Source organism: Eretmochelys imbricata, chromosome 6, assembly GCF_965152235.1.
Source record: "Eretmochelys imbricata isolate rEreImb1 chromosome 6, rEreImb1.hap1, whole genome shotgun sequence".
Taxonomy (NCBI): Eukaryota; Metazoa; Chordata; order Testudines; family Cheloniidae; genus Eretmochelys; species Eretmochelys imbricata.
This window is the reverse complement of record NC_135577.1, coordinates 13,328,806-13,354,663: the sequence shown is the minus strand read 5'-3', so window position 1 is coordinate 13,354,663 and position 25,858 is coordinate 13,328,806. Positions and strand designations below refer to the sequence as shown.

The 25,858-nt window shown below is 45.3% G+C and overlaps 1 long non-coding RNA gene across 1 annotated transcript; it reads left to right on the top strand.

The window, feature by feature from the left end:
• The first annotated feature begins 1,344 nt into the window (after positions 1–1,344).
• LOC144267145 (uncharacterized) lies at positions 1,345–24,763 on the top strand. Its single transcript, XR_013346546.1, has 3 exons — positions 1,345–1,630; positions 20,302–20,373; positions 24,705–24,763. It is a non-coding gene; the product is annotated as an uncharacterized LOC144267145 (long non-coding RNA).
• The last annotated feature ends 1,095 nt before the right edge of the window (positions 24,764–25,858 follow it).

Here is a 25,858-nt window from a genome sequence, read left to right as displayed (position 1 = left end):
AACATTTTTCAAGTACCTGAAAGGTTGTTACAAGGAAGCGGGAGAAAAATTATTCTCCTTAACCTCTGATGACAGGACAAAGAAGCAATGGGCTTAAATTGAAGCAAGGGAAGCTTAGGTTGGACATTAGGAAAATCGTCCTAGCTGTCAGGGTGGTAAACCACTGGAATAAATTTCCTAGAGAGGTTGTGGAATCTCCATCATTGGATATCTTTAAGGGCAGATTAGACAAACACCTGTTAGGGATGGTCTAGATGGTGCTTCATCCTGCCATGAGTACAGGGGACTGGACTTGATGACCTTTCAAGGTCCCTTCTAATCCTATGAGTCTATGATTCTCCCGACAGCCTCCTTCTTGTCTGGAGGCTCAAATAATGCTCAAATAAATTGGTTAGTCTCTAAGATGCCACAAGTACTCATTTTCTTTTTGCGAATACAGACTAACACGGCTGCTACTCTGAAACCTTCTTGTCTGGATTTCCTCTTATTCTAGAACTGCCCAGCTCTTCCCCTAGCTGGGACTCATCTTTAATTAGACCTGGCCCACCCTCCAGGCGCACCCAGCTGTGTTAATGTGTGCCTGAGAAGACAATTAACCTTTTTCACCACCAGTGTGGGGTAAAAACCCCATTACAACACACACAAGAAAAGTCCTGTATCAGTATGGGATGAAAACAATGGGGCTGATCCGCTTACCCTAGTTTTACACTGGTGAAACCTCATTGGATCCCCATTGGATCCAATGCAGTCACTCTTGGTTCATGCTGGTGTTAGCAAGAGGAAAATCGACCCTAGAGGTTTTGTTCCTGAGAGGTGGGCAATATGGAGGACTGATGTAATGATTCCCAGTCAGGCAGCCCAGCCAACAAATGGTTCTTGATGGGTTTCAGCTCATTTCAGTGAGCACAATATTTTTTCTCTTGTGAGCGAATCCGGGAGTATGTGGAAATCTCTGCTGAGCTCACCTTCCCTTTTCCTATAACTGCCCTTTCAACTCCCCCCTAGAAAGTTACTTTGAAAGGAAAAAGATGTTACATTTCTGAAATTCATGCACAGCCCCTTAAAGGGAACCTTGCATGAGCTGCTGTGACCTGAAATGGTCACAATTTAACTCATTCTGGTGAGTGGAGCACATCAATCTAGCTAGGAGAGAAAACAACTGGCCATTGTGTCTCTACAACTGTTTGACTTCCTGATTATATGTTACTGAAGGAATCAGTTCCCCAGACATTAAATGTAGTCTAGCTTTAGCAGCTTCAAATGTTTATTTCTTGATCCTTAGGAGAAAAATAATATATATATTTAATAGTGAATTATTGTTCCAGACCATGGGACTCAGTAACAGCGGCCACTGATGAAAAGGCCTTGGAGACGATACGCAGGGAATGAAATAATCTGGTCAAATTACTTCAAAACAATGCTGGAAAGGTCTTGGACGAGTTGTTCTGCCAGTTGGTGATCACACAGCGGGACTACCATCGAATCAACAACGGAAAGGATGCAGAGGACAAAATAAGAATATTGTTGGATGTGATCCAGCGGAAGGGGGAAGTGACCTGTAAGCAATTTCTGGAGAGTTTACAAAGCCTGTTTCCTGATTTCCAACAGCACATACAATACTCAGGACAGGGTAAGTGGTGTCAGTGTGTCTGGTTTTAAAAAATCATTGTTCCACGTTAAGAATGTAATAGCTGCAACACTGAACGGGGGGATTTGTTCCCAACTCGATTCCTACTTAGTAGATTCAAATGCTGCCTCCACCTCTTGGACATAAGGGTTTCCTGGAGGGGGAGGTGGTACTCTTCCGCTATGGAAGGAGAATGGGGTGAGGATTCCAGGGCCTGCGCAGATGTATGCATCTCTAATGCTGTATATAGAGTTCATCTGAGTAAGGGCCCCTGCCTGGCATTTTGCAGCAATATGTGGGATCTAGGGCAGGGTGGCCGAGACATAACTATTTCCTAGAGCTTTTGCAGATAGACAGTTGTAGCGAGGGCTGGGTTTGGTATGGGCCTTGTAATATCTTTGGGAGTTTTACTGGTGGTTGAGTTTTGTTGGCGTCTGTGGAGGGAGATACCACTGATTGATTTTGTTTCATGAATTTAATGTTGAGTTTCCAATTGTCACATTTTTAACTTGACATAAATAAATCAATACCTTCAGGCAGCTAATCAAAGGGGCTTATAGTGGCATAGTAGCTCCACTGTACTTAAGGTTGAAACTAGTTTACTGTTTAACAGCTGAAATTTCTTAAGTGCTCTATAATCCATGTGCGTACTTAGATTGCCTTGAAATTTGCTGTGTCTCATCAGGTCTTGCGGTAGGCTTAGTCCAAAATTAGGGTCTTTTCAACAATGGGATCCTGAGGCACAACCATCATATATCACCTTTTTCCCGTTCTTCTAATATGTTTAGGCACACACCTGGGACTGTTGCAAGCCAAAGTGTCCGTCACCTGAGCTCACATGTGGATCAAGGTGAGCTGCTGTGCCATTGCTCCGGAGCCACACCTGTAAACTGAGACTCTTGAGTACTTTCCGCAGAAGCTTTCTGAGAACATGTGTTGTGCTCATTAAGTTCTCTGCCTGCTTCACCTGGAAGTTCTGCTTTTGGATTTTTTGCCAGAAAACAAAGCTTAATTCTAAGCTTTTTAGTGGTGTAAAAGCTGATCTTTCAAAGTGCTCTTAAATCCACAGGCACACTCTGATTGGCTTGAAGATTCTCATTTGTGCCAGGGACAGAGTTAGAGGTGCAAGAATGGGAGTATTTGGTGAAGGAGTTCCTCAGATACATCCACTTCAGAAAGAAGCTGATTTTAATATTTCCATTGCTCAAAAACGCATGTCTGAGATAGAGGTAATGGTGCAAATTTGGGGTTCTTAGAATAAAATCATCTGAGAATATAACTTGTCCAAGTATCACCTTTACCCGAGAGTATGTAACATCATCTCCCATTTCACCTGGCCTGCTCCCCCGAAGTTTACTGAGAACTTTTCTTATTTGCCCTGTCTCTGCTTTTCATGGGTGTTCCATCTATATGCCTGTGGTGTGTGACCCTGGGTGTGAAGGCACCATCCTCCTCCTGAAGAAAAGCCACGATGAAATCTGTCTGGGAAAACAGGAAAGTCAGGACAGTCTCAAGGATCTTGTTTTCTTTTCATAGTCTTTTTATGTAAGGAATACACCCAGGAATTCAGATGGCCCTGAGTCTTCAGAGATGGTGATTTCTCAAGGTTTTATAGCAGAGTGACAGCCCTGCTATAGTTAAGGTTAGGACAATGTTTTCATTGAAAGCTCACTTTTCTAAGTGCCCTAAAATTTACAGGGTTACTCAGACTGCCTTGCTTCATAGGGATGTGGGGTTCTGTTAGTAATCGAGATTTGGAGACATTTGACCAAGGGCTTCCTGAGGTATAGTTGCCCCTCCAAAAAGAATTTCTTAAACGTGAGAGCTTTTGGCAACCTTTTTGTGCTCACAGATAGAACTCAAACCAGGGCTCAGATCATTGCATCAAGAAATTCAACACTCGACAGTTACCCCAAGAGAGGGGATGGCACCCGCCAGCCCTTGGGGGAAAATCAAATTAAAAAATTATTTGAAAAAGATTTTGCAACTCTAGCGTAGCTCGTCAGAAGCCTCTTGCGCTAAATGACAAGCTAGGTTAACTATCTAGAAAACTACCTCTGCCTTACAGCACCTCAGTACCTGTGAGGGAGTATCACAGTCATTAATTCTAAGCTTCAACCTGCCCCAGTCTCTGTGAGTTCAAATCCAACCCAATGAAGAAACCTGAAATAAAAGGGGATTTTTACCGTAGGGAAATGTAATCCGAGTACAGCAGAATCAACAAAACAAGCTGAAACTATTTTTGAACAGAAGATAAACTACACAAACTAATGCTCCCAGGGAGGTGAAGGGTGATTAGGGGTGCAAGAGTAGGTGGGAATAGGGGGACAGGGTTTGGGCCTGCTGTGAGGGAGGGGGCTATGGTTAGGAGGGGGATACATGGAAATGGAAGAGAAGGAAGATGGGTCAGGGGTTAGGTATGGGGGAATGGGATAAGGATTGGGGGAAAGGGAGGTGGGGGGGGTCAGAGAATGTGAGAGGTATCAGAGGAAGTTGGGGATTTAAGGTGGGAGGGGCCTGTTAGCCCTGACTTGTCCCCTTCCGCAAGTGTTCTTGGATCCAGGGGCGCCCTACCCCTCTGCAGGGATCTGAGCCCTCCTTCCTGCCTGCTATGTGTTCTGGAATCTGGGGCATCCTGCTCCTCTTGCTGTGTCTGAGCCCCTATCCCTGGCCATCCATGTGATCTGGGATCTGGTTGAATGAATATAACACAAATTTAAACATCTGAAATCCAGAAACAGAATAAAGATACACTTCATCCCTGTGCTGGAGGAAGCGTGGTTGGGGTGGGCTGGCCAGAGTGTTTGGAGGAGGATCCTCATTTGGAGGGGACACAGACTGGTTGGACCTGGAGCATAGCTGGGGAAGCCTGGATGAAGCAGGGGCAGGAATCCCAGCTGAGGGTGGGACTCAGCTACCGAACGAATACTAAAGTATAACTACATTGGTTGTAATAAGTAACAGCTAAACGAACTGACCAACAGTTAAAGATCTACCTGGTGAAAGGGAGGCCACAAAGTAACACTCGGGGAACTAGTTGTTCCAAGACTTGCTACCTGGCAATCATGAAAGAAGTGAGCTGGAGTTGGAGCTGCTGCTCCTTATCGATCCTCAGGACCAAATGTTTGGTTCCATGAGGGAGAATGTGGACACTAGTGTGCTAGAGGGCACCAAAGATGCATGAATATCCCAGAAATGGGAAACCATCTGGGCTGTTCACAGAGGAGCATGGATAGATCAGATATTGCTGGCTGCCTGATACAACCTCAGGCTACATAGTGAGCCCACAGGGGCAGCCAGGAACCCACTGAACTGCAGTAGAGATCTACTCCTGCTGTGTGACTGGAATCTGCTTCCGCAGCCGTCACTCCAAAGCAGGAAGGCACTACGGCTTCTCAATGGGCTAAATGAAAATGGATAGCTTGTCTCCTGGGAGGAGGTAATAGGCCAATCTCCCAGTTCTGGCTGTGGTAGAAGGAGGTCTTAGGGGTGAGAAAGGCAGGAGAATCAGTCCTATGGACACATGTACACACTGATGACACATGCGCACACATACATATTTTCAAGTAAAGAGAAGGGGAGGGTAATGCAATGAGAAAATGGTCCTTCCTTATGTTTACTTGGGGGGTGTTAGAGGAGGCAGAACAGGAGATCTGAGCACGTTATCCAGCACATGAGGAGATGACACAGAGCATCCCAACTCTGAATAAGAAGGGAGCATTTATCAAAAAGAGCCAGATGCTCCATTTCCCAGAAATGGCCAGAAAACAAAGGAACTGAAAGTGAAAGGCCAGTAAGAGTGCAGTGCGGGGAGGCAGAGTGAAAGGTGGGGATCTGGGTGAGCCTGATAATTGCTAGGATATGAGATTGCTTCATTGTTTATCTGCATATAGTAACTTGTGCGTAGAGTGCAGCTCTCATCTGATAATGATTGAGTCTGTCCAGAAATCCAGCAACTCTGTAACTGTAAAGACAACACAGTCCCCTAGGGCAAAGAGAGCAGGGCTAGTTGGAATGTAAGTGACTGAGTGTTCTGCCAGCCACCTCAGAGGACCTGGTCTCAATGTGTGCAGAGAAAGGTGGGGTCTGTGTTTATGCCATTCTCCTCTACACCATTAATGAAAGTATTAAATAAGATTGGATGAGACATCAATCCCTGTGGGACTCATTAGCCCCCTTCCTACCTGCTGGTCTCATGCCCCTTCACAGACAGATACCTGTGTGGGGCTGTGTACTTCATGGTTGCATTGTGACCACTGTCCACGTTCTCTGCCGGCGCAAGTGCGGCACTACTGAAACTAGGTCCACATTCTACTTCTGTTCAGTGCCCTGAGCAGGAGGGTGGTGGAAGGGAAGTGAGCTTGGTCAGGGAGTTCCTCATGTTGGCTGTTCCCGACAGCTGGAGTGGTCACAGTAGCTTGTGTGCAGCCCTCAGACCTCCGCTTTTACCAGCATTGGAGACTGAACTGATCCCCAGCAGCCCAAGAACAGGGTGCCATCCCTGGGCACAGCACCGTTAAATTCCACCGATGCTCACACCAGTTACGGCAGACGGTGCACCACAAAGACTTTGAGGGCAACCACCATATTGAGATGAACAGTCCCCCACTCCTTGTCTTCAAACTTCTAAAATCTCTTCCCTGAGGAAGTGGCCTGAAGTGCTAATCTCAGGGAGGAGCTGTCATTGAAAGGGAAAATAACCCTTCCCAGGAGCAGCTCCCTTCACTCCTTCTCCTCCGGGCCTCTGGATTCCCCCTCCCTCTGCCCCCAACATTCACCTAGATCCCCACAGTTTGCCATCTTCTCCACTGAGTTGTGGGATTGATTTAGAGCAGGACTCCTTGGAACAGGGCCCTCTGCTTCTCTCTCCCTGTGTTACTATACCGCACTCATTACCATGGTATCCGAGTGTTGACACATATCTGTAAAGCAGCCTCCACACCCACTGCTCTCAGTAAATACCAATGAGAGAGAGTGAAGTAGTCAGGACAGGGGCAGGCCCTTTCCTCGTTTATAACAGTTATAACAGCTTCTCTTCAAGCCTGTCTTCACTAGGAAATTTGCACTAGCATAGCTACACCAATGTAACTAGATAATTTGAATTAGTGGAGTTTATGCTGATGTGGCTAGGTAATTTATCAAAGTAAATTGCACCAGTTCAGAATATTTATATTGTGGAGGGTAAGGGGAATTTCCAGTAGTGTAGCAAAACCTTTGCAAATTTCCTTAATGTAAACAGTCCCGTGATTTTAATGTATTTCTTAAAGCCCCAACTGCTGGAATCATGTTATTGCATGACAATCTCCCAAAAGGCTTCACACTTAATGGGTGCCAGGATCTTTCACTGATCTCAGCCAGCAACTCTGATCCCCAGAAATAGTCTTGGGGAGAATGAAATAAAAGTGAGATAATAATTCAGGTGGTGCCCACAGTCAAACAAGTCAGTGGCAGAGCCAGGAATAGGACCCACGAATCTGGATTCCTAGTTACCTATTTGCTAACCATTAGACCCCAGTCCCCTCCCAGAGTCAGAAATAGAACCCAGGAGTCCTGACTCCCATTCTCCACCACTGTTCTAAATCACTAGGTTCCACTTCCCTTTCAAAGCTTGGAGTAGGACCCAGCAGGCCTAACTCCCAGCCATGGTGTTTTAACCACTAGACTTACTCCTTTCCCAGTAAGGGACAGAACCAGGAGCCTTGACTCCTAGTCCTGCTCTAATTACTAGGTTTTCCCTCCCAGAGCTAAAAATAGAACCCAGGACTGCTCTAACCACTAGACTCTATTCCTTAAGAGTCCTATCTGCTGCCCCTGCTCTATTCCGTTAGACAAAGTTAGGAGTGAAAGCAAGCTAACTAGAGGAAGGCTGTGTGCATTCTGTGCCGTACAGCATAACGTGCATATCACTAAAAGTTTGCAGAAGAAAAGCCATCACGTCCCCTAATGAGAATCATCACTATTTGAATATTGAGTGAGCAATGTAAGGCACATTTAAAAGTGAATCTCTGAGCAAGCTGGGACTTTAAATAGCATAAGTGACCTGGGGATGGGCTGTGTAGAATGGGAGTGACCTGATTGGATCGAGGTCTGGGTGAATACATATGAAACAGACTGTTGTGTTCCAGGTCAACACAGTAAAAACAAAAATCATGATTTTCCAGGTAAAGCCTGAAAACAAACAAAACAGGTGGGTGAGGTTCTGTGCCTTGCAAAGTGCTGGAGGTCAGACTAGATGATCATGATGGTCCCTTCTGGCTTTCAAGTCTATTAGTCTATAAATCGTATTAGAGAGACATGGAGATTGAACATACCCTGTATTATATGTACAGGGCCTGATAATAAACACATCAGGAAGTTTCAGATCATCTATCAAAACACTGCAAGGAAGAGTGCTGCAGGGTATCTATGCCATAAATAAATAATTAAATAGATACCGCTCCCCAGTGAAACTATTGCTAAAACTATCTGAGAGCAACATCCAACCCATTCTACTAAATGGGAGTGAAATCTGGGCCCCAAATCTAAGCACTGATTATATTGACTACTGTAAAACCCTAATAGAAACCCTCCGCCTGCAGTTCAGTGCATGGGGACTTCAGCACCACCAGCTACGGAGCAGAACTGAGCCAATTCTCTGTTAAATCAACAACCAGAAAAGAATGATCAAAACCAAGGTGTGCTCAGAATGCTAGATCAGCAACTAAAACTCCAACACATCAGTCACTGGAAAAACAAATCAAAAATAGCAACAAGCTGGACTGCTATAGAACCCTGCAGAGACTGGTCACCCTAGCAGCTTCACTACAGTGACATGGGCAGAACTAAGGCAGATTGTCTCCAATTACAGAATCAGTGACCACAAACTAGAGGTGAGAATTAGGAGGCATAAAGCAATCCAAGTCCAGAGAGGAATGACTGTGCTTCCAACACGACAGAGGAGAGAGACTGAGACAGGAGACTCTTTCTACTCCAGTGTCCTAAATATGAGGGAGTGCAGGAAAATATTCCCTCAAATTATCAGAAATCCTAAAAGACATCTGATCAGAAATGCAACAGAGAAAAAACTGTGACTGGCCTTGTGGGACAGAAGGCAAAACGCTCTGTTATATGAGACCTTTATATGAGACCTTTTCCTCCCTGAAAGGGAGGGAGGCTGTCCCCCGATAGCAGCCCTGTCCCCATACATAAGCACGCTGTGCCCCTGATTTTGGACTCATCCACCTGAATTTGTGCCCTATCACGTGAGTGGGGGCCCTCCCCCACCCATGAATGAGGCTGACAGCAGAAGGACAGTCACAGGGGAAGCAGCTGGGTAAGGATTGCCTGGCTGTCTGGTAGGACAGGCTCTGAATGGTGGGAAAGCAGGAAGTGACTGCACCCTTCTCCTACCTGCACCACTCTATGATGAAGGGCAGCCTGACACTGCACTGGACTTGGGATTCGGGCTGTGCCATGAGACTGAGCTCAGATACTTGGTTTGCACCCTAGGATGGGCACACCCATGGTGCCAGGTATCAGGCCAAGTGCCAGTTAGGAGGGGAAGGATGTGAACTTTTCTGGGCTTTGTTTGCTGACACTCCACAGCTGTGTGGTTTCTGGTCATTGCAAAGGAAAGGCTGTGACCCAGACTCCCTGAAAGAGTTTTACTTTTAAATTCCTATTGATTTCTATTTGTATGGCATAAGGCAAACCCAGCCGAGCAGAGACCTCTTTAGGAGCTGGGATCACTTTAGCTTCTGATACAGAAAAGTTAAGTGCCATTAGTTATTACGAAAAAAACCCCTGGAAATGCAGAATACAAATCCTTGGGCTAAATCCTGAGTTCTTGGGGAGGTGGTGATTGCAGAAGGGGACTCTACACACATGAATTTCCCTTTCCTTTGGGCATGGAGTGAGCTACCTGTGCAATATACTTAGGGTGACCATCCCTTTCCTGTCCCAGGCATTCTAACTTTTTGGCAAAAATGGAGTACACACCCGAAGTGGGGTGCAGAGGAACGTTGGGGGGGAGTGGAGATGCCAGCCCTGGGTGGGAGGGGAGAACAGGGCTCCAGGGAGGGAAGGCAAGGTTTGGGCGAGCAGCAATATCTGCACGGAGGGGGCGGGGGGCAGGGAGGGTATGGGCAATGCCAGCCCCAGGCGGGAGGGCCAGCAGAGCTTGGGTGAAGAGTGACACCAGCCACATATGGGAGCAAGCTGAGCTCAGATTAAAGCCCTGGACGTAGTGGAGGCAGGTCTTGGCTCAGCGGCTCGGGTCAGCCCTGAGTGCAGGGGAATAAAAGGGGGTGCAGGGAACGGGTAAGCCCCACTTGGGGACAGGGGGCAGGGCTTGGGAGGTGTCCTATTTTCCCTTTGGGAAATATTGTCACCCTAAATATAACCTCTGAACCCCAAGGAGGTGGGGTTGGGAATGGCACCTCCCCCACCCCCACCTTGAATCTAGCAGTAAGTCCACCCACAAAATCAATACAGCCTGAGGCAGCATTAACTTCCACATGAAGCCATCTCACATCCCCTTTGATTTTAATAATACAATGTCAGCAATCCTCAAAAAGAAGGGACAGGCACCAAGGAGAGGAAATCTATCCCCTGGGATAGTGCTTGTGGTGTGCTATAGACCACCAGGATCTAATTTGGATATGGATAGAGCCCTCTTTAATGTTTTTAATAAAGGAAATACTAATGGAAACTGTGTGATCATGGGAGACTTTAACTTCTTAGATATAGACTGGAGGACGAGTGCTAGTAATAATAATAGGGCTCAGATTTCCCTAGATGCGATAGCTGATGGATTCCTTCAGCAAGTAGTTGCTGAACCGACTAGAGGGGATGCCATTTTAGATTTGGTTTTGGTGAGTAGTGAGGACCTCATAGAAGAAATGGTTGTAGGGGATAATCTTGGTTTAAGTGATCATGAGCTAATTCAGTTCAAACTGAACGGAATGATTAACAAAAATAAATCTGCAACTAGGGTTTTTGATTTCAAAAGGGCTGACTTTCAAAAATTAAGGAAATTAGTTAGGGAAGTGGATTGGACTGAAGATTTTATGGATCTAAAGGCAGAGGCGGCCTGGGATTACTTTAAATCAAACCAAGCATCTCAGAGAGGTGATTAAGAAAAAGCAGAAAGCAAACAGGGAGTGGAAGATGGGAGGGATCAGCAAGGAAAGCTACCTTATTGAGGTCAGAACATGGAGGGATAAAGTGAGACAGGCTAAAAGTCAAGTAGAGTTGGACCTTGCAAAGGGAATTAAAACCAAGAGTAAAAGGTTCTATAGCCATATAAATAAGAAGAAAACAAAGAAAGAAGAAGTGGGACCGCTAAACACTGAGGATGGAGGGGCAGTCAAGGATAATGCAGGGATGGCCCAATATCTAAACAAATACTTTCCCACAGTCTTTAATAAGGCTAAAGAGGATCTTAGGGATAATGGTAGCATGACAAATGGGAATGAGGATATGGAGGTAGATATTTTACCATATCTGAGGTAGAAGCGAAACTCAAACAGCTTAATGGGACTAAATTGGGGGGCCCAGATAATCTTCATCCAAGAATATTAAAGGAATTGGCACCCAAAATTGCAAGCCCGTTAGCAAGAATTTTTAATGAATCTGTAAACTCAGGAGTTGTATCGTATGATTGGAGAATTGCTAACATAGTTCCTATTTTTAAGAAAGGGAAAAAAAGTGATCCGGGTAATTATAGGCCTGTTAGTTTGACATCTGTAGTATGCAAGGTCTTGGAAAAAAATTTGAAGGAGGAAGCAGTTAAGGACATTGAAGTCAATGGTAAACGGGACAAAATACAACATGGTTTTACCAAAGGTAGATCGTGCCAAACCAACCTGATCTCCTTCTTTGAGAAAGTAACAGATTTTTTAGACAAAGGAAACTCAGTGGATCTAATTTACCTAGATTTCAGTAAGGTGTTTGATACCGTGCCACATGGGGAATTAAAGTGGGAGTGTGCTAATAAAGTTTGTGGATGATACAAAGCTAGGAGGTATTGCCAATTTAGAGAAGGACAGGGATGTCATACAGGAGGATCTGGATGACCTTGTAAACTGGAGTAATAGTAATAGGATGAAATTTAATAGTGAGAAGTGTAAGGTCATGCATTTAGGGATTAATAACAAGAATTTTAGTTATAAGCTGGGGACGCATCAATTAGAAGTAACGGAGGAGGAGAAGGACCTTGGAGTATTGGTTGATCATAGGATGACTATGAGCTGCCAATGTGATATGGCCGTGAAAAAAGCTAATGCGGTCTTGGGATGCATCAGGAGAGGTATTTCCAGTAGAGATAAGGAGGTTTTAGTACCGTTATACAAGGCACTGGTGAGACCTCACCTGGAATACTGTGTGCAGTTCTGGTCTCCCATGTTTAAGAAGGATGAATTCAAACTGGAACAGGTACAGAGAAGGGCTACTAGGATGATCCGAGGAATGGAAAACTTGTCTTAGGAAAGGAGACTCAAGGAGCTTGGCTTGTTTAGCCTAACTAAAAGAAGGTTGAGGGGAGATATGATTTCTCTCTATAAATATATCAGAGGGATAAATACTGGAGAGGGAGAGGAATTATTTAAGCTCAGTACCAATGTGGACACAAGAACAAATGGATATAAACTGGGCACCAGGAAGTTTAGACTTGAAATTAGACAAAGGTTTCTAACCATCAGAGGAGTGAAGTTTTGGAATAGCCTTCCAAGGGAAGCAGTGGGGGCAAAAGATCTATCTGGCTTTAAGATTAAACTCGATAAGTTTATGAAGGAGATGGTATGATGGAATAACATGGTTTTGGTAATTAAATATTCATGGTAAATAGGCCCAATGGCCTGTGATGGGATGTTAGATGGGGTGGGACCTGAGTTACCCAGGAAAGAATTTTCTGTAGTATCTGGCTGGTGAATCTTGCCCATATGCTCAGGGTTTAGCTGATCGCCATAGTTGGGGTCGGGAAGGAATTTTCCTCCAGGGCAGATTGGAAGAGGCCCTGGAGATTTTTCGCCTTCCTCTGTAGCATGGGGCACGGGTCACTTGCTGGAGGATTCTCTGCTCCTTGAAGTCTTTAAACCACGATTTGAGGACTTCAATAGCTCAGACATAGGTGAGAGGTTTATCGCTGCTCCTTGAAGTCTTTAAACCACGATTTGAGGACTTCAATAGCTCAGACACTGGTGAGAGGTTTTTCGCAGGAGTGGGTGGGTGAGATTCTGTGGCCTGCGTTGTGCAGGAGGTCAGACTAGATGATCATAATGGTCCCTTCTGACCTTAGTATTTATGAATCTATGAAATTACATCACTGATAGCCGAAATTTGCACAGAGACAGCAAAGCGGTGGATTGCTCATGGAAGGGACCCTCTGCATTCAACCCCATTCCCGTGTAGAAAAGGTACAGGTGCCAAAGCAGCCTTGTCCCTGCTCCCATCCAGGGCCCTACAGAGGATCCACACAGGAGATGGAGTTGGGAAGCCCAGGGGCAAGGCTGCAGAATGCTTATTTTTCCCCCACCAGTCCCCTATGTAAATCTGAGGAAACAGCCTCAGGCTTTACCCCTCACAGCAGGGACTTCCCTTGAAAGTGAGATTCCAGGGGTAGTTGTCTTTGTGAGATTGTCTGACAGCACTGCTCCACTGTTTCATATTGTCTGGGACCTGTAAGGGCAGGAGATCCTGTACCCAGTGTACAGGCACAAAGACTATATGCAGATATCTCTGGGTCTCTGTTGGATCCCCCAGGATATCCATAAATCTCAGGTGTTCAATGCAGTTTAGGAGACAGACTCTCTGCATTGTCCAGGATGGAGCAAACCTCTTCTGGTGAAAGAATTCAGAGTAAATTCTGTGAAGGGGCCTCATGGAGTTTTTATCTCTCCAGGAGTACCACCCATAGATTTTTCCCTTGGGAAAGCACAAGATTTTCCCTTGTCTAAGGACCCATAGCGCCTTTTTTGCACTGTCTCTCTGGCAGTCAATATGAAATATTGTAATTATTTTATTTCTGAATCTGACATCTTACTTTCCCACTCATTCCATTTTGAAGAAACAATACATGTCTGAATTCTTGGTAACAGAATACATAATGTTTGGAACATTATTTAAATAGGAACAATGAGTCACCCACAGGAGTCAGGTGAAGAACTCTACTCTAAGGAGCCCTCTGAGATACCTGGAACCCAAACACACTGAATTGCTACCTGATTTCTCTCAGACTTCAGTCTCCCAGTCAGTGCAAACTCTGGTTCAAATCAAGTTCTTATTGTTCATCTGCGTAGCTGTGGCTGCCAAGTTGTGTGCAGCTTTACGTGTGACATTTTAGATAGCTAAGAGAACCATTGGCTTCCTGAGTGGTAGTAGAGGTTGGAGAGGGAGGCACCAATACATCCAAAGCACTGGAAGCAAGTGTAAGTGGGAAGGCCCTATCCCGTCACATTTCTGGAAGCAGGTAACAAGAAGGCCCCAGGACCCCATGACACACGCCCAAGGATTCTTCTCCAAGGTGGGTGGCAAAAACAACTTCAGGGAAAGATCCTTGGGGCAGCTGGAAATGTTATTGTTGGTTGCCTTGGGCAGCTAGGTGGATGGCAGGCTTGGGGTGGTGCTGTATTCACAAGTGGCTGGGGTGCATGGAGAGGGTCCTGGAACAACAATGTGAGTGGGGACCTGGATTTGGGTGTGATAGGGGTGGATGTTGAGACAACAAGGTGGATGCATAGTGGGTGTGTCAGAGGGTGGCTACTAAGGCAGCTGGGGTGCGTACTTGGTTGTTGGGTGCTGGGTGTGGCTGAGAGAGCTGAGGGACAGCTGCCCATCCCTGGTTACTAGGAGCCAGAAGGGAGGCAGGGAGGCTGCAAGCAGGTGGAGCTGTAGGGGAATCCTTGAAACCTGCCTACAGTCCAGCTGGGTGTGTGCCAATATAGCAGAGCTTTGGGTACATATGAGGGGACAGGGCTAAAACCAGGAGGGTCAGATGAGATGTGGCCACATTGCTGCAATTTAAAATACTCTTTGTCCAGCGATAAGTTCCCAGTCCCCCTGGTATTGCATTAGACACCCTCCATTTCCCATGCTATAACCCAGTTTTTTTTTTTTGTCTATTCCACTATCTGGCACCCTCCTAAACTCCTGTGAAGCATGAAAAGTGTGTTCTTAGTTATACTGATCTGCATCTGTTAATTTTAAAAGGCGGCCCTTAATTCTACTCTATTCAAGCTTGTATACCACCTTCACCGTGATAATATTTGAGTGTCTTCCAGGAGAGCATTCAGCAATATGACTAGAAAGTGTCATGTGTTTCTTTTTCTCTTCCTCTCCCTAAGGAGAAATTGGTGGGGTTTTATTTTAATTTCTCCTTTTTTCTTTTTTGTTAAAATATATAATCCTGTATCCTGAGATCTGTGTTTATATTAGCAAAAGCAAGGTAGAAGAAGTACACCTTTCACTTTGAGTAGAAGGTGTTGAGGGTTTTGTTGGTTCTTAATTCCTGTGGGAATTTGTTCAACAATCTGGGACAGGCCTCTGAGAAAGCTCCATTTCCTGCACAGATTCATAGAGTTTAAGACCAGAAGGGCCCATCTGATCATCTAGTCTGACCTCCTGTGTAATGCAGGCCAGAGAATCTCATTCAGTTAACCCTGTACTGAGCCCAATCATTTGTGTGTGGCTAAAGGGTCTTTCAGAAAGGCATCCAGTCTAAATATGAAGACATAAAGAGATGGAGAATCTATGACTTCCCTTAATAATTTTTTCCAATGGTTTATCACTCTCACTGTTAAAAAATTGTGCCTTGTTTCTAACTTGACTTTGTCTGCTTTGAACTTCCAGCCATTGGTTCCTGTTATGCCTTTTCCTGCTAGGTTAAAGTGCATTCTAGGCCTTGGTATTTCCTCCTCATTAAGATATGCATACACTGTAATCAAGTCACCTCTCAGTCTTCTTTTTGATAAAATAAACAGATTGAGCTCTTTAATTCTCTCATTGTAAGACATTTTCTCCAGCTGTGACTCTTTTCTGCACTTTCTCCCATTATTAAAAATGTGAATACCAGAACTGGACACGACTATTCCAGTACTAGTCTCACCAATGCCATTTACAGACATAAAAGGGCCTCCTTGCTCCCACTCACCAGTCACTTGTTTATACTTCCAAAGATTTCAGTAGTGCTTTCTGCCATATCATTTCATTGAGAGCTCAGGGCCTCTCCTTCTGCCCCTCCACCCCCATGAACATGATACAGTTCTGTGGTGACCTAGAATCCTATTTTCGATGTCTCCGACTCAAGGAATATTTCCAACTCACCTCTGAACAACATACTAATCCTCAGAGACCTCCCTACCAACACTACAAAAAGAAGGATTCTAGGTGGACTCCTCCTGAAGGTCGAGACAGCAGACTGGACTTCTACATAGAGTGCTTCCGCCGACGTGCACGGGCTGAAATTGTGGAAAAGCAGCATCACTTGCCCCACAACCTCAGCCGTGCAGAACACAATGCCATCCACAGCCTCAGAAATAACTCTGACATCATAATCAATAAGGCTGACAAAGGAGGTGCTGTTGTCATCATGAATAGGTCAGAATATGAACAAGAGGCTGCTCGGCAGCTCTCTAACACCACTTTCTACAAGCCATTACCCTCTGATCCCACTGAGAGTTACCAAAAGAAATTACACCATTTGCTCAAGAAACTCCCTGAAAAAGCACAAGAACAAATCCGCGCAAACACACCCTCCTGGAACCCCGACCTGGGATATTCTATCTACTATCCAAGATCCATAAACCTGGAAATCCTGGACGCCCCATCATCTGAGGCATTGGCACCCTGACAGCAGGATTGTCTGGCTATGTAGACTCCCTCCTCAGGCCCTACGCTACCAGCACTCCCAGCTACCTTCGAGACACCACTGACTTCCTGAGGAAATTACAATCCATCTTCCTGAAAACACCATCCTGGCCACTATGGATGTAGAAGCCCTCAACACCAACATTCCACACAAAGATGGACTACAAGCCGTCAAGAACACTATCCCCAATAATGTCACGGCTAACCTGGTGGCTAAACTTTGTGACTTTGTCCTTACCCATACTATTTTACATTTGGGGACAACGTATACCTTCAAATCAGCTGCACTGCTATGGGTACCCGCATGGCCCCACAGTATGCCAACATTTTTATGGCTGACTTAGAACAACGCTTCCTCAGCTCTCGTCCCCTAACGCCCCTACTCTACTTGCACTATATTGATGACATCTTCATCATCTGGACCCATGGAAAAGAAGCCCTTGAGGAATTCCACCATGATTTCAACAATTTCCATCCCACCATCAACCTCAGCCTGGACCAGTCCACACAAGAGATCCACTTCCTGGACACTACAGTGCTAAAAAACGATGGTCACATAAACACCACCCTATACTGGAAACCTACTGACTGCTATTCCTACCTACATGCCTCCAGCTTTCACCCTGACCGCACCTGTTAGCCGACGGCCAAGGATGTTTGGTGAGGTGCCAGCTATGCCCGTTTATACCATCCGTGACTTTAACCGCTAGGACGCACTGTCCCTTCGCGGCGGGCAGCCCGGGCTAGGCTGACGGATGCCCCAAGGTCCTAACCACCCGTGACTTTAACTGCTAGAGCTCAGAGCTCCTTCGCAGTGGGCAGTCAATACTGACTGACAGGTGCCCCAATGGCAGCACTAAGAGCCTCTCCACACCCGTGACTTTAACTGCTAGAGCTCAGAGCTCCTTCGCAGCGGGCAGCCAGGATTGACTGACAGGTGCCCCAAGAGTTTGCCCCGTGGAGGCGGCACAACTCAACGCTAGGCTCTTAGTACTCTCACCTAATGGCCAGGCTTTAGAGCCAAAACGGCTGAGGTTCTTTAATTGTGTTGGCTGCTTTACAGTAAACCAGAGAAAACAAGTCAGGCTTATGCATAAATGGTTACCAAAATTTATTAAGCTAGATTCTAATCATGTGGTTACAAAATTGCTAGTGCCTACTTATTTAAATGTAGAGATGTTACATACACAAACAAGTTACAAAACTGAAGCCACAATCCCAAAGAAAAAGAAAACAAAGTATAGAGCTCTATTTCAAAATATGTGTACACTAAAGATAGGAGATCAGGTGTGGGTGCTTCTTACCCTCCTTGCATCTCTCGATTCCAGCGGTGCCAAGCCAGGATCGGTCACTCAATTCCGCGGAAAGACAAATAAGGGACAAGGCGTAGGGACCCTCTTAGCTGCAGAAGCCTTGGGAGGCTGTCACTTATCTGACCAGCAGATAGATAGTGAAAAGCACTCAAAAATCATGGTGCTGTAGGTCCCCTACTTATACCTCTGTACTCCTTTATTCTCTTTCTCCTTTCTTATGCCAAATTGAGGCTGGTCTGTCTGGGTGACGCCAGCTTTCGCAAGAGTAGTTTACACTTGCAAGGGAGAGAAACAATAAGTGTTGACTACTGGACATTTCTTTTATCAGGGTAATTATTTTCCCACCTAGGATGTTGGTGTGTGTGCATCACGCTAGTTAGTAGGGGCTAAGAGCCATGTCTGTCACAGGGCCTCTGCCTGCTGTGAGCTTAATCGTTGTATCTGTTCCCAGAGGCACATTGTAGCAGCACACCTGTGCTTTCACAGCTTCAAAGGCTGTGCTGGAATATATGTTAAGTGCCCTGTTCTGGCTTCCTCCTGTGTTTCCAGCAATGCTGGTCTGAGGGAGGAGGGGCGGGGGGGCTGGCTGTCTGGCTACAGCACCACACGATCCATTGTCTACAGCCAAGCTCTGTGATACAACCGCATTTGCTCCAGCCCCTCAGACAGAGACAAACACCTACAAGATCTCTATCAACTATTTTTACAACTACAATACCCACCTGCGGAAGTGAAGAAACAGATTGATAGAGCCAGAAGAGTTCCCAGAAGTCACCTACTACAGGACCGGCCTAACAAAGAAAATAACAGAATGCCACTAGCCGTCACCTTCAGCCCCCAACTAAAACCCCTCCAACGCATTATCAAGGATCTACAACCTATCCTGAAGGATGACCCAACACTCTCACAAATCTTGGGAGACAGGCCAGTCCTAAGCTACAGACAGCCACCCAACCTGAAGCGAATACTCACCAGCAACCACATACCACACAACAGAACCACTAACCCAGGAACCTATCCTTGCAACAAAGCCCGTTGCCAATTGTGCCCACATATCTATTCAGGGGACACCATCACAGGGCCTAATAACATCAGCCACACTATCAGAGGCTCGTTCACCTGCACATCTACCAATGTGATATATATCATCATGTGCCAGCAATGCCCCTCTGCCATGTCCTTTGGTCAAACTGGACAGTCTCTACGTAAAAGAATAAATGGACACAAATCAGATGTCAAGAATTATAACACTCATAAACCAGTCGGAGAACCCTTCAATCTCTCTGGTCACTCGATTTCTGATCTCAAAGTGACTATCCTTCAACAAAAAAACTTCAAAAACAGACTCCAGGGAGAGACTGCTGAATTGGAATTAATTTGCAAACTGGATACAATTAACTTAGGCTTGAATAGAGACTGGGAGTGGTTGATTCATTATAAAAAGTAAGCTATTTCCCCTTGTTTATTCCTTTCCGCACCCCCACTGTTCCTCAGACGTTCTTGTTAAACCCTGGATTTGTGCTGGAAATGGCCCACCTTGATTATCATACACATTGTAAGGAGAGTGATCACTTTACATAAGCTATTACCAGCAGGAGAGTGGGGTGGGGGGGGGAGAGAAAACCTTTTGTTGTGATAAACGCCCATTTTTTCATGGTCTGTGTGTAGAAAAACATCTTCTGTATTTTCCACAGTATGCATCCGATGAAGTGAGCTGTAGCTCACGAAAGCTTATGCTCAAATAAATTGGTTAGTCTCTAAGGTGCCACAAGTACTCCTTTTCTTTTTACCTTTCCCTGAACATCCCTTTGTTCTTATGTTAGGAGGCAAGGAGAACAGAAGCTCTTGGTTGCCTTTTCAATTCCATTCATTATTTTATACTCTATACTTTTATCATGTCCCCTCTTATTCATTTCCTTTCTAAATTTAAAAAAAATCCCAATCTTTTTGGTCTCTCTTTTCCAAGACTTTAATCATTTTCATTGCCCTTCTCTGAAACCCTTCCAGTTCTGTAGTAACCTTTTAGAGAAGGGGTGATCAGTACTGCGTACAATATTCTGGATGAGGCTACATCATATTTTTGGTATGTACTATTGTCCATCCCATTCCTTATTCATCCTAACATCTTGTTAGTTTTTTTGGACCACAGCTGTATGTTGAACTGGGGTTTTCAGTGAGCTGTACCTAGTGATACCTGGATTCCTTTCTTCTGTTTATACTGTTGATTTAGAAACCTGTATGGTTTATGAGTAATGGAAATTTGTCCTTTTAATGTGTGCTACTTTGCATTTATTAACATTAAACTTCATTTGCCATCACATTGCCCATTCACCTAGTTTAGTTAGGTCTTTCTGAAGTTCCTAGAATTTTCACTGGAGTTCTCTAACCGAAATAATTTTGTGTCATCAGCAAATTCTGCTGCCTCACCCTTTTTCTAGATTTTTAATAAATATATTAATATGTAGGAAAAAATTAGTGATTAATTATTGATAATTATTTCCCTCTTAAATTTTGTGTAAGGTTCTTTCAATCTGCGGAAAGAAGAAGAGACTCAGCATATCCCAGAGACAGTGGAAAAGGACTTCCAAAAAGGTATTTCTCCTTATAATTCTTCCTTCTGTACTTGTAGTTCACATTACACGATATGCACACTAAAAACCCCTCAGCCAAAAGAACAGCGAGGTTGCTAAGTCAAGCACTCAGGAGTTAAGGAATGCTAGAACTGAAGTTGCTGCGGTTGCTGTATTCTTTTTGGAGCGCTACCTCTGTGGGGCTGGAAAACATACTCAATGCAGACTAAGGGGCGTACAAGAAATCATGTGGGTCTAAGGAGCAAGCTCATATTGGCATTTAGGAAACTCTATAGGGTATGTAAGCATGCCCAGTGCAGTGGAAGGTCAGTGGGGCTGGAGTATGCTCAGTGCAGATGGAATGTCCAGAAAATTTAGCAGCAAGCCTCTGACAAGTTCCACTGAGCTACAAGTGGTGATTTCCAGATGCATATAACTCAAATAAATCTGGGTGAATTTTTATGGTTGACAGGAAAAGACATCTTTCTGACACCCCACGGTTATCCCCTGACAAATATAAAGTCCCCGTTCCAAAGCACAAAGGGATTAGAGCTCTTCAAATAAATGGTTTGGGGGAAGAAGAGAAGTTTTAACAATTGGAAATCAGCTTATTAGGCCTTGGTAATTCCCTGCGAGGTTTGTAATTCATTGTGGAGCCAACCAATCACACCTTATAAGCTAAAACTTCGGGGATCTCTTAAGCAGCCAGCAGGATTGTCCTGATGAAGGCGGGTGGGGAGAAGGGCCTGGATGCAGCCTCAGTCCCTGACCCAGAATTCCCTGCCTTCCTAGAGCACTTCCCTTCTGAGGAGCTCAAAGCACTTCACAGGCCTGAGGAATTTACCCTCCTGTCTGCCCTGGGCCAACAGGAGACAAAGGAAAATATGTTTCATGACAGTCAGGTCCTGCTGCCTTCATCCCCTCCTGCTTTCACTCCTTTGTCCCAGACCTCCCTTAGCCTTGCAGCCTTCATGTTGCTGTTTAGTCCGCCCACATCCCCGCTTACCCAGGCTGTGGTTAAAGCCTGTCTGTTCTCCATCACTGCCCCTCCCCACCACCACTCAACCCTGCTCCTTGCCTTGGTCATCTCTCCCCTACACTCCTGCGGCTTCCGCCACGCTGGACTTGCTACCTCTCCCCTCCCTCTCCCTCAGCCCAGCCAAAGCATAACTGCTAAACTCCCCTGCTGCTCTGGTCATGTCTCTCACTTCTTTACATCCCTGTACTGGCCTCCCTGTACCTCATGCAGTAAAGTCAGATACCTCCTCCCCTTCAAGACCCTGCCTAACTCCACCGTTGTGCCCATCTAGTCTCCTCCCTCAGTACACACCCAGGTAAATATACAACCCAGATCTTACACAAAAATCATGGTGTTGCCAATCCTTTGGTATCTAAAATCAAAGGTTTATTTACAGAAAGAAAGAAAGAAAGAAAGAGAAAGGCGAGAGTTAAAACTGGTTAAAGGAATCAAATACATATTATAATTGCAAGTTCTTAGTTCAGGCTTCTAGAAGTGATGGAATAAACTGCTGGCTTAAGTCAAGTCTCTGGTTGCCTCCATACCAGTCCTCAGTCCCTGTGTTAGAATATTCCCATTAGTAAAAGTCCATAGTCCAGAGGTTTGAGCAGGAAAGAGGCAAAATGGAAGATGTTTCCCAGGTCTTTTATAGCTTCTGCCAAGTGAAGGGAAACCCATTGTTCTCACTGTGGAAAATTCCAGATAACAAGATGGTATTTGGAGTCACATGGGCAAGTCACATCTCCATGTATGATTCGCTTAGTCATAGCAGAAGCCATTACCCACACTCTAGTTTGAACATTCACAGGAAAGCCCATTAAGTGCAGATGGGTGTCTTCCATGGTCCATTATCAGCGGTTGCATTTCTGAATATTGCAAAAGGTCCTTTTTCTAGATTAAAATCTTACCGCACTGGGTTATTTAGATTTATCACAAGGGGACAAATTCTGCGCTCCTTTCTCAGTTTGTACTCCGTCCTTATACAGGGAAACTCTTGATCTTTTTTTTCCCTTTTTTTTAAATTATGATTGGATGTTTTTCTGAAAGCTATGATCTAATTCAAATGGGAATTTTTTCAGGGAAGTTATATGGCCTGTGCCAGGGTGGCCAAACCGTGGCTCGAGAGCCTCATGCGGCTCTTTTACAGTTAAAGTGCAGCTCTCGGAGCCCCCCATTGCTCCCCCATTCTATGCCTATCAGACTGGGGGAGCTTGGGGCTTCTGCAACAGGATGCTAGGGCTAAGGGTTCCGGCTCAGCGGGGAGGGGGGTCTTGGGGCTTCAGCCCCGCAGGAGGTGCCTGTTGGGGCTTGGGGCTTCAGCGGGAGTGGGGCTGAAGCCCCGGGCCCTGGCAGGCGTGCCCTGCGGGGATGAAGCCCTGATACCCCCTGTCTCCGGATGGCAGAAGCCCCTAGTCCCACCATCCGGCCGCAGGGCTGAAGCCCCCAGCCCTGGCAGGTATACCCTGGCTCTTGAACTTCAGAAGATTGTTGTATGTGGTGCAGAGGGTCAGTAAATTTGCCCATCCCTGGCCTGTGTTCTACAAATCAGACTAGATGATCACAGTGGTCCCTTCTGGTATTAAGAATCTCTTAATTAAATCAATCTGGCAAAATGAGAGCAAATTTCAGGATTTACCCCACTGGTCTTGATTAGAATTAGTCCCCTGGAATGAAGAATCGTTCCTACCTTCCATTCCCCATTAGAATCAAGAGAGTGATGAGGTCTCTGCTGCCAGTTAGGTTTCTACTCTCATTTCCTTATGTGAAGAGATGGAGAGTTGAGTAAACGAAACTGAAACTAAAGTGCTGGGAAAGCAGCCTGGTGGAGACCTGGTTGGCATTCTAGTAAATTGCACAAATGAAGAATTTCAGACAAACCATCAAAATGATCCTCCTCACAAATGAGTCTGAGACATTTATTGACAATAAAAGTGCCCCAGCTAGGGGCAGCCGCCCCAAAGAGGCTCATAGGGTACACCACAGATATGCCTGCGCTGCAGAACATATTGTAGGGGATAATCCAGCATCCCTGCACCAATAATCCAGGTTAGGGGGGTGGGTAGGAGGGAGAGCTGGATATGACCAGGTCCAGGTGCCACGCTGAAGGGCTCATTGTAAATACACACACAGAGAGATCTTTTAGAGTAACTGGATCTAATAGATTGTTTCCATCTCTTATCTTTGAGACTCACTTTAAAATCATTTATACTCTGAAATGTGACTCTGTAAAAGGGCACTGTAGGCTTCAGAACTGTTTTTTTTCCGGGGACTCCAGTGCAAATTTAAGAACTTCAGAATGGCCAGACTGGGTCAGACCAATGCTCCATCTAGCTCAGTATCCTGTCTGCCGACAGCGATCACTGCCAGGTGCTTCAAAGGGAATAAACAGAGTAAGGCCGTGTCTACACTGCCACTTTACAGTGCTGAAACTTTCTCGCCCAGGGGTGTGAAAAAGCACCCCTCTGAGCGTTGCAGGTGTCAGCGCTCTAAGGTGGCAGTGTAGACAGTGCACCGGCGCGGGGAGAGCTCTCCCCCGAACTGGTGCCACGACTACACAGCCACATTAAAATGCTGCTGCGGCAACGCTGCCACAGCAGCGCTTTAACGTCGGCTGTGCAGATGAAGACAAAGTGATCCCCTCTCATCCAGTCCCAGCATCTGGCAGTCAGAGGATTAGGGCCTGGAACCCCAGAGCATGGGGTCTCATCCCTGACCATCTTGGCTAATAGCTTGACCTATCCTCCCATGAATTTATCTAGTTCTTTTTAAAATCCAGTTATACTTTTGGCCTTCACAATATCCCCTGGCAGTGAGTTCCACAGGTTGACTGTGCCTTGTGTGAAGAAATACTTCCTTCTGTTTGTTTTAAATCTGCTGCCTAATAATTTTATGGGGTGACCCCTGGTTCTTGTGTTATGTGAAAGGGTAACTAACACTTCTCTATTCACTTTCCCCATACCATTCATGATTTTATAGACCTCTATCATTTCTCCCCTTAGTCACCTCTTTTACAAACTGAACAATTCCAGTCTTTTAAATCTCACCTCAGAAGGAAGCTGTTCCATATCCATAATCATTTTTGTTGCCCTTCTCTGTACTTTTTCCATTTCTAATATCTTTTTCGAGATGGGGAAACCAGAACTGCTCACAGGTATGGGAGAACCACAGATTTATATAGTGGCACCATGGATTTATATATGTTCAATTTACAAGTAAGACGTGTGTGTGTGTGTGTTTATAAACTTTCAGCCTGCAAACTCATCCTGCCTTGTGTAGTGTTTCCCACTCTCACCACTTTATCATTAATCTCCTGATGTTTTGTATTTTTAATTAAGGCTCGAGCTCCTGGACTCATGGGATTACAGGAGAATCTCCGCTTTCATTTTTTTAAAGTAAGTTTCTAGCCCTTAGATTGCAGAGTAATGCTTGAAATCTTTTGTAAGAAAGAAAAGTTTAAAGGCTCAAAAAGCAGAAGCAACATAAAAAGAATCCAAACGTTTTTACTTTTTTTAATCAAAGATTTTTAAGCCAATCTCATGATTTTGGGGTCCTGATATGATTTTGAACAGTTGGTATTGGCAAGACTGGAGCCAGACTCTCAGCTGGCATAACCCTTCCTTGTCTCGGTGTAGGGGCTATTACAGGGTGGGCACGTGATGTGCTGCAGCTGTCTTGACCAGTGGAGCGGCTGGCTCCTTGGGAGCTGTTTTTCACCAGCACAAGTTAGAGCAGTGCAGAGGCTGTTTTAACCTAGGACAGAGGGGATGATTCAGCCTGTAATAGCTCCCAGGATCAGGGTAGCAGAAAGCTACCTAAGCTCCCCATCTAGGTGGTCCATAGCAGTGCTTGGTGCTCCTGGGGATCCAGTCCTGAATTATACTGGGTTCCTTTCCCATCATTATCAACAGTAACAATTTTGGCTAGCAAATTGTATTCTTTTGTATGTATATTTCATTCTGTACAATTCCATTGTTTTCAGCTTCTGCTCTGTGACATCTGTGCCGCCCAATTGTCTTTAAACGCATGGATGTGAGAAGTAAAGGGAAAAGTTGGCATTCCTTGCCATCATCACAGTTCCTACAATACTGTCGATAATGCATTCCAATACTTCAGAAGGCTTTCACTTCAATCTCCAAAACCCCCTGCCATGTGATTTTTCTGGCCCCAGGGCTCACAGATGCAAAAGGTGGTGGTGGTGGGGGGGGGTCCATAAGGTAATTCTTTCGTGAGGTCATCCCTGACTCATCTCTGGGTTGGAATTTCCCCTTCTCCATTCTCTTGTAAACTGGTTTCTTCCTACTGTATTGAGAATCAAGGTGATTCCTCTAGACGCTTTGCTTTTTAATGCGTATCAATGGACCACTCTCTCCCCTAAAGGCTGTAGCTGTTGCTATGGGCGAAACTCAGCCCATGTACACATACATCTTAGGTCGGCATAAGTTATATTGCTCAGGGGTGTGAATAAGCCACCCCCTCCCCCAAGCGATGT